The sequence below is a fragment of the Penaeus chinensis genome, chromosome 2 (assembly GCF_019202785.1).
Source record: "Penaeus chinensis breed Huanghai No. 1 chromosome 2, ASM1920278v2, whole genome shotgun sequence".
NCBI classification, from domain to species: domain Eukaryota; kingdom Metazoa; phylum Arthropoda; class Malacostraca; order Decapoda; family Penaeidae; genus Penaeus; species Penaeus chinensis.
Window position 1 is genome coordinate 31,591,663 of NC_061820.1, and position 10,000 is coordinate 31,601,662.

A 10,000-nucleotide genomic window follows, 5' to 3' on the forward strand; every position below is an offset into this window, starting at 1 on the left:
TATTATTAGAGCACTGACAGGTTCTTTAGCAAGGATCATGGCTGTAGGTAGCTTCTTCTTGACCAGGGAATAACACTTGTCTTGATTCCCTCAGTTTTAAAACTTCCATAGTCATTCCAGTTGCTTTCACAGATTCTCAAGATTTGGAGGTCATATCTATCCCCCCCGCCCCATCTTCGTTTCCCAATCTTTCTAGCCCTCTCGTCCTCTTATTCGTACTCTCTTCATGTCCCCTCGTTTATTTCACTTCCGTCTACTTCCACTAGTTTCTCCCTCTTCCACTCTTTTCTTTGCTTGTTCTACCTCTTATCTTGATCACTTAACTATTCGTCCTATCCCTTTCCAACCCGGCATCTGCCCGCATTTCCCCTCGTTCCATTCTTATTCGCACCCTCTTCTTGTCCTAACAGCACTGTTAGGGTTGCTTTACTCACAAGACCAATCCCTGCACCTTCTAATGATTTTCTCGTATTACCGCCGTGTAACATTTCCCAGACGATTAGCAGATACTTTGGCAATACTGTGAAAATCGCCAGCACATCCGGGAAAAAGATACATGACATGATACGGGACAAGAAGCAGCTCGAAGGCAACCCTAACAGTGCTGTATATCGCATACCCTGCAGCAGATGCGATACAGCATACTATGGTGAAACAGGCCGAGGTTTCAGCACCAGGATCAGCGAACATCGAGCTGACATCCGTCACCATAGGACTTCCAGCGCCATGGTGGTACATATAGATGAAGCTGGACATGTACCCAATTTGAAGGAAGCGAAAATAGTCCATGGAGGACTGAATAAACAGTAAAGGAAAGTTGTGGAAGCTGCTTACATCGCGACGGAGAATAACATCAACGCAGCGTCGGGTAGATTCAAACTATCCAAGGTCGCGGCAGCAATTATACGGACAACGAGTGGGAGGTCACAGTCGTCAGCTCATGTCTGATATATATAAACTCTGTATTTCCCTTGATGTATGTATTTCTGACGAAGATAGAATCGATACCGGTCAAATACATCTCTTGTATTGTGAAGACATTCATTCTCATCCATACCTTTTCTATATATATATATATATATATATATATATATATATATATATTTATTTATTTATTTATTTATATACACACATATATATACATGCATATATTACATCTATCTATCTATATATTAATCTATATATATGTTATATATATCACATCTGTCTATCAGTCTATCTATCTGATATATGCACATATATATATTTATATATAAAGAGAGAGATTGAAAGAGAGAGAGAGGTGTGTGTGTGTGTGCGTGTGTGCGTGTACGTGTGTGTGTGACTCTAACCAAAACACATGTGTGTAAGATTTAACAAATGTTACACACCTTGGTAATAGTCCCCTCCCCACACACTATATTTTTCTGTCTACAGACACACATACGTCTTTATCTATACCTATATATCGATCTATCTACTTTTTCTCATCGTACGCTTTCTGGTTCCAGTTGCCGAGCCCGAATGTCTTCATTTCATCGTGTCATTTAGTCACAGGCATTGCTCTTGGCCTACTCTTGTCATGTCATGTGTCAGTCTGTTACTTTTGTCTTCCTGTCACCTGCATGTTTGACATATCCATTGCTGTTTCTTCTTTTTTTAATGCACGGATGTACATCCTCCACTTCTGATGATCCCTAGGCGTTCTCTTTCCATCCCTTTAGTTAATTCCCAAAGACAGAGAAGCAAGTGAATCCCTATAAGTTTAAGCTAAGTATATATATATATACTTTAAAGATTCAAAGAACAATTCTTCCATAAAATGAGTTGGGTGATAACACCTGCTGTTTTTGTTTTTTTCACACGGTGGGTCACCAAAGACTAGATAAAGAGCAGCATATCAACACACACACACACACACACACACTTAAGGTTTTCTAGGCGGATTTTGAAATCGTCGCTACAGTAGCAATCAGACCCCAGAATGCGATAGGAGCAGACACTGTAAGGTTTGGGCATCGCTGTGGCCACTTTAACACATGACATGCTTTGAATCGAAACCCTGTCTCCATCTTTTTTTATTAGAAAACCGCAGCGAAAACACGACTACATGTGAATCATACTTCCCAACCGTCAAGGAGAGATAGTTCAGAATTGAACTGCTGTGACCCTTTTCACCGCCAACCTCTACTTGTTTCGTTCACCCGCCCGTCTTTGTGCTTCAACCATCCACTGGGGAGTAGCTTATTATTAGAGCACTGACAGGTTCTTTAGCAAGGATCATGGCTGTAGGTAGCTTCTTCTTGACCAGGGAATAACACTTGTCTTGATTCCCTCAGTTTTAAAACTTCCATAGTCATTCCAGTTGCTTTCACAGATTCTCAAGATTTGGAGGTCATATCTATCCCCCCCGCCCCATCTTCGTTTCCCAATCTTTCTAGCCCTCTCGTCCTCTTATTCGTACTCTCTTCATGTCCCCTCGTTTATTTCACTTCCGTCTACTTCCACTAGTTTCTCCCTCTTCCACTCTTTTCTTTGCTTGTTCTACCTCTTATCTTGATCACTTAACTATTCGTCCTATCCCTTTCCAACCCGGCATCTGCCCGCATTTCCCCTCGTTCCATTCTTATTCGCACCCTCTTCTTGTCCTAACAGCACTGTTAGGGTTGCTTTACTCACAAGACCAATCCCTGCACCTTCTAATGATTTTCTCGTATTACCGCCGTGTAACATTTCCCAGACGATTAGCAGATACTTTGGCAATACTGTGAAAATCGCCAGCACATCCGGGAAAAAGATACATGACATGATACGGGACAAGAAGCAGCTCGAAGGCAACCCTAACAGTGCTGTATATCGCATACCCTGCAGCAGATGCGATACAGCATACTATGGTGAAACAGGCCGAGGTTTCAGCACCAGGATCAGCGAACATCGAGCTGACATCCGTCACCATAGGACTTCCAGCGCCATGGTGGTACATATAGATGAAGCTGGACATGTACCCAATTTGAAGGAAGCGAAAATAGTCCATGGAGGACTGAATAAACAGTAAAGGAAAGTTGTGGAAGCTGCTTACATCGCGACGGAGAATAACATCAACGCAGCGTCGGGTAGATTCAAACTATCCAAGGTCGCGGCAGCAATTATACGGACAACGAGTGGGAGGTCACAGTCGTCAGCTCATGTCTGATATATATAAACTCTGTATTTCCCTTGATGTATGTATTTCTGACGAAGATAGAATCGATACCGGTCAAATACATCTCTTGTATTGTGAAGACATTCATTCTCATCCATACCTTTTCTATATATATATATATATATATATATATATATATATATTTATTTATTTATTTATTTATATACACACATATATATACATGCATATATTACATCTATCTATCTATATATTAATCTATATATATGTTATATATATCACATCTGTCTATCAGTCTATCTATCTGATATATGCACATATATATATTTATATATAAAGAGAGAGATTGAAAGAGAGAGAGAGGTGTGTGTGTGTGTGCGTGTGTGCGTGTACGTGTGTGTGTGACTCTAACCAAAACACATGTGTGTAAGATTTAACAAATGTTACACACCTTGGTAATAGTCCCCTCCCCACACACTATATTTTTCTGTCTACAGACACACATACGTCTTTATCTATACCTATATATCGATCTATCTACTTTTTCTCATCGTACGCTTTCTGGTTCCAGTTGCCGAGCCCGAATGTCTTCATTTCATCGTGTCATTTAGTCACAGGCATTGCTCTTGGCCTACTCTTGTCATGTCATGTGTCAGTCTGTTACTTTTGTCTTCCTGTCACCTGCATGTTTGACATATCCATTGCTGTTTCTTCTTTTTTTAATGCACGGATGTACATCCTCCACTTCTGATGATCCCTAGGCGTTCTCTTTCCATCCCTTTAGTTAATTCCCAAAGACAGAGAAGCAAGTGAATCCCTATAAGTTTAAGCTAAGTATATATATATATACTTTAAAGATTCAAAGAACAATTCTTCCATAAAATGAGTTGGGTGATAACACCTGCTGTTTTTGTTTTTTTCACACGGTGGGTCACCAAAGACTAGATAAAGAGCAGCATATCAACACACACACACACACACACACACTTAAGGTTTTCTAGGCGGATTTTGAAATCGTCGCTACAGTAGCAATCAGACCCCAGAATGCGATAGGAGCAGACACTGTAAGGTTTGGGCATCGCTGTGGCCACTTTAACACATGACATGCTTTGAATCGAAACCCTGTCTCCATCTTTTTTTATTAGAAAACCGCAGCGAAAACACGACTACATGTGAATCATACTTCCCAACCGTCAAGGAGAGATAGTTCAGAATTGAACTGCTGTGACCCTTTTCACCGCCAACCTCTACTTGTTTCGTTCACCCGCCCGTCTTTGTGCTTCAACCATCCACTGGGGAGTAGCTTATTATTAGAGCACTGACAGGTTCTTTAGCAAGGATCATGGCTGTAGGTAGCTTCTTCTTGACCAGGGAATAACACTTGTCTTGATTCCCTCAGTTTTAAAACTTCCATAGTCATTCCAGTTGCTTTCACAGATTCTCAAGATTTGGAGGTCATATCTATCCCCCCCGCCCCATCTTCGTTTCCCAATCTTTCTAGCCCTCTCGTCCTCTTATTCGTACTCTCTTCATGTCCCCTCGTTTATTTCACTTCCGTCTACTTCCACTAGTTTCTCCCTCTTCCACTCTTTTCTTTGCTTGTTCTACCTCTTATCTTGATCACTTAACTATTCGTCCTATCCCTTTCCAACCCGGCATCTGCCCGCATTTCCCCTCGTTCCATTCTTATTCGCACCCTCTTCTTGTCCTAACAGCACTGTTAGGGTTGCTTTACTCACAAGACCAATCCCTGCACTTTCTAATGATTTTCTCGTATTACCGCCGTGTAACATTTCCCAGACGATTAGCAGATACTTTGGCAATACTGTGAAAATCGCCAGCACATCCGGGAAAAAGATACATGACATGATACGGGACAAGAAGCAGCTCGAAGGCAACCCTAACAGTGCTGTATATCGCATACCCTGCAGCAGATGCGATACAGCATACTATGGTGAAACAGGCCGAGGTTTCAGCACCAGGATCAGCGAACATCGAGCTAACATCCTATTCTACCTTTATCCTATCCCTCTCCAGCCATATCACATCTGTCTATCAATCTATCTATCTGATATATATATATGTGTGTGTGTGTGTACGCATGCGTGAACGTGTGCGTGTGCGTGCGTGCATGCGTGTGTGCGTGCATGTATGTGTGTACGCGTGCGTGAACGTGTGCGTGTGCGTTCGTGCGTGCGTGCGTGCGTGTGTGCGTGCGTGTGTGTGTGCGCACTTGTACGTAAACATATACATACACCCACCCATCCATCCACGTATATGTTTATGTGTACACGTAGACATACATATACGTACACACACACACGCGCGCACACATAATTTGTGACATAGATTTCGGTGACAGTCTTTTGTCAGTCCTAGGTTTGCTGATTTTTTTTCTTTTCTTTTTATTTACTGAGGCAATGTCCAGACATACACACACACACACACACACACACACACACACACACACACACACACACACACACACACACACACACACACACACACACATATATTCTTTTTTTTTACACCAGCCATTCATTCCACTGCAGAAAATAGGCCTCTCTCAATTCACTTTTGAGAGGTTATATGGCTGTACCTAATTGGATTCCCTTCCTAATCAACCGCGGTTCCCTTACGACACCTGCGTTTGACTTCTCAAGGCGATATGTCGTTTTCTCGGGCTCGAGCAAGCAGTCAGAGCGCAGGCATTTTTACGACAGCCGCGACGGGGAATTAAACTCGGGACCACGAGGTTCGGAGACCAGTGCTCTAACCACTGGACCATCGCGGCAGTCCATATATATATATATATATATATATATATATATACACACACATACACATATATGTATATATATACATGTATATACACATACATATACACACGCACAGACACACATATACTTACATACATATATATAGGCACACGCATATATACGTCTATTTTATTTTATATTTCAATTTACACATAACACACACACACACACACACATACACACACACACACACACACACACAAACACACAAACACACACAAATGCATACATACACACATATATATATATACATATACATAAACACACACACACACACATACATACTTGCATCATCATCATCATCATCATCATCATCATCATCATCATCATCATCATCATCATCATCATCATCATCATCATCATCATCATCATCATCATCATAATCATCATCATCATCACTGTTATTAGCAATGATATCATTAACATTATTTGATGAATCATTTGCACACGCCTTCATAACTCCACATTTTTTTCAATCATAGGTGCACACAGTGTAAATACTTCAAGTGGACATATTTTCCATTATATATAGATATAGTCAGTATATTTGACTATAGGAAGAAGCTGATACATAAGCATGTACCGTTTTTTGAATTTACATATTGATATAAAACTGTTGTATGTTCATTTCCCCACGATTAAAATGATTAAGCAACAATAATGATATGATTAGATGCGATAACCACTTTATAAAAGAACGATGTACAGTAGATCGCGGTATACAGATGAAATACATGGAATCAGTGAAGCACATTTTATTCAGTATAAATGCAAAGATACATGTGGTATCTGCTTGGCGAGTAATTTGAGTTTATCATTTTCATTTCCATCATTTATATATATACTTTTTTATTAATCAATTTATTTGTTTATATATTTTGCAAGAAAGGGAGAGTGATTCTTTTAGTTGGACAAACAAATAAAATCAATAGAAATAAGTGAAAAATAAAAGTAGATACCTGTATTACATATATGGTAGGCTGCTCAGTAACAGTACTAATGCCACTTGGAGACGGAATAGGCTCATTAACATGACTCGTGGTCGAAACTCAGTTGAGCGAACACCTTGTCCTAAAACGCAGAAGCAATAAATAAAAAGCCTTGTGCCACAAGAGCTACCCTGGAGCCCGGGGCCTCTTGTCTCGTCTCGTCTCGTCTCTAACATGCAAAAAGTAAAATCCTGTAAATACAGATCATTTATTGTGCTTTGCGAGCACCTTCAGTGCTCTTGTTTTGCAGGTGACACGAGGCTACAGTAGGCGTAGTCAGCACCCCACCTCAGACCCGCAGCTCTCTTCTAAACCAGGGTAGCCCTTGTGGCTTTGACCCCTGGGTAGGGAGGCCCAGTAGTCTGGGGCGTCATTTGGGCGCGCTTTTTCTTTGGTCTTGATTTCTTTTCATCTTTATGTGACTTTCCTGAGCCTACCGGAGTTCCTCGGAACTCACGTATTCGCTTGGGAGGTGGGCATTGAATTACCGTCCTTCGCCTAGGCAAGTTCGGCGGTAAGGAAGTGTCCCACGCATAACTCGATCCCTCTGTGGTACTGGAGAACGCAACCAGGCTTCCACTGGGGGGGTAGAGGACGGAAAACTGCCTTACTCTCTTAGCTATTGCTGTTAGGTTGATAACAAAAGTTAAGAGTTTTTGATCCCTTCAGAACAACGATTTTGAGACAAGGGGTCGGACCTGGTCCGATACCCAGTATGATTGACACCCAGGCTACCCCTTCTCCTCAAGGAGGAGGGGCGACTCATGACCCTTCTACGACCAATATGGCTACAAACAATGTAATCCCCACTAATGACAAGACGAGACGACCAATTTTCAAAATCCCCACCCAGAAGGCAAGGTCCGCGAATGTAAAATGCGTGAATGAAAATCAGTCGCTTTTGAACATGAACCCCTTTATCATCAAAAAGGTCCTTGATGGTCAAGTGGACGGCGATTTTGATTTTGTCAAAAAATTGTGAGATGGAAGCCTCCTTATTAAAGACGCAGATTCATGATCTTCGAGTTAAAGTAAGTATTCCTATTGGCCCTAATATCTGTAAGGGAGTAATCCTTCACAGGGATTTGAGGACGATGGAAGAAAGTGAAATTATCGAGAGCATGAAGGACCAAGACGTACAGGACGTTCATTGTATGACCAAGAAGGATGAGAATGTGCGAACGAAAACTGGAACTTTGCTTTGAATAAAATCCCAGAATATGTCAATGTTGGATATGAACGTGTTCAAGTAAGACCTTATGTCCAAAAGCCAATGCATTGTAATAGATGCCAAAAATTCGGACACACCTCATTAAGATGTTTTGACAAAGATTCAAATAAATTTGTTTGCCGTAAATGTGCTGAAGCCGATGACACCATCACATGTACTAACCAAATTTCCAAATGTGCTAACTGTGGAGGTCCCCATCACTCAGGATCTGCTGAGTGTAGCATCCTGAAGAAGGAGACTGAGTCATTAGCATATATGAGAAAGCATGAAGTTAGTTATACTAAAGCTAAGAGGAAAGTGGAAAGTTTGTCACACAAACCCGATACTTCCTATGCTGCAGCAGTAACTAACAACACCCCTAGTACAAGTGAAGTCATTCAACAGCTTGCAGCTAAGGATAAAGAAATTGCTGAACTCAAACAAACCGTTAAATAATTAGATATTAAAGTATATCAACTGACAAAATTGGTTAATCAAATGGCTGCATCAACCCAGCATAAACATCATAAGGAGGATGATACCAAATCACAGTCCGGAGCGCACCTCCCCGTCTGGGCTAATCCTGTGAGGACTTGGTCTGGCTCGCGATCGGTTTCTCGAGAGAGAAGCAGGTCGGAATCTGTCAGTCGTTTCCCTCGCCAGGAGGTGCAGGACATGGAGGCTTCTGTCTCCAAACCATCCCGTGAGAGGTCCCCGGGAAGCGAGGGAGAGGAGGCGCCTCCCTCCCATAAAAAGAACATTAAAACTGGTGGACAAGGCATTTCCAAACCCCATAAAATTGATTGTCCTAAAACGCAGAAGTAATAAATAAAAAGCCTTGTGCCACAAGAGCTACCATGGAGCCCGGGGTCTCTTGTCTCGCTAGGCATTATTGTTTCTGAGTTCTAACGTAACTCAAGTAAAGTAAAATCCTGTAAATACAGATCATTAATCTTCGCGTCGACCATTATACAATGGAACTGTCGAAGTCTTTGATCTAAAGTATATGACCTTAAATTATTAGCCTCGTCCTATGCTCCCGATATAATAGTTCTCCAAGAAACGCATTTAACAAACCTTGTGTCTGACGAGGTTGTATCGCTCAGGAACTACCGTTTATGTCGGAAGGAGTTTGTCGCATGCAAAGTAAAAATTAATGGCATGTATCTGGCTATATGTTCAGTTTATTGTCAACCTGATAAAGTGATAATCTATGATGAGCTCTTTGCTCTGCAGGAACGTCTGCCACAAAATAAAGTAATTTTAGATGATTTTAATGTTCATCATACATTATGGGGTTCCCTGCGGTTGGATGGTAGAGGTATGCAAGTAGTTAAGTTGATTAATGAGCTGATTTAGTCCTTCTGAACGATGGTAGTCCGACGCGGGTGGACGAAAATACCGTTAATTTGAGCTTTATAGACATATCACTGGTCTCTTCATCAATAGCAGCTAAGTGCCTGTAGCACACAATTGACGACTCGTTGGGAAGCGATCATCTTCCTATCTTGATTGAATATTCATGCCACAGAGTGAGAACGCCTTCAGCGCCTAAATTTAACGTAAAAAGGGCAGACTGGTTCGCCTTCACAAGGAGCGTCAAGCTCGAACTTGTTGGAGAAACCATTGATGATAAAGTAAACAATATTCAGAATTCGATTTTAGAAGCAGCATTGCTATCCATTCCTAAAACTTCGACAGATAGGGTTAAGCATAGAGTTCCATGGTGGACACCAGATTGCCGCAGGGCGCTGTGCCGATGCAATAAGGCCTACAGGCTTTTCAAAAATAACATCACAAATGAGAACTTTTGCAACTACTAACAAGCAAGAGCTAGGGCTCG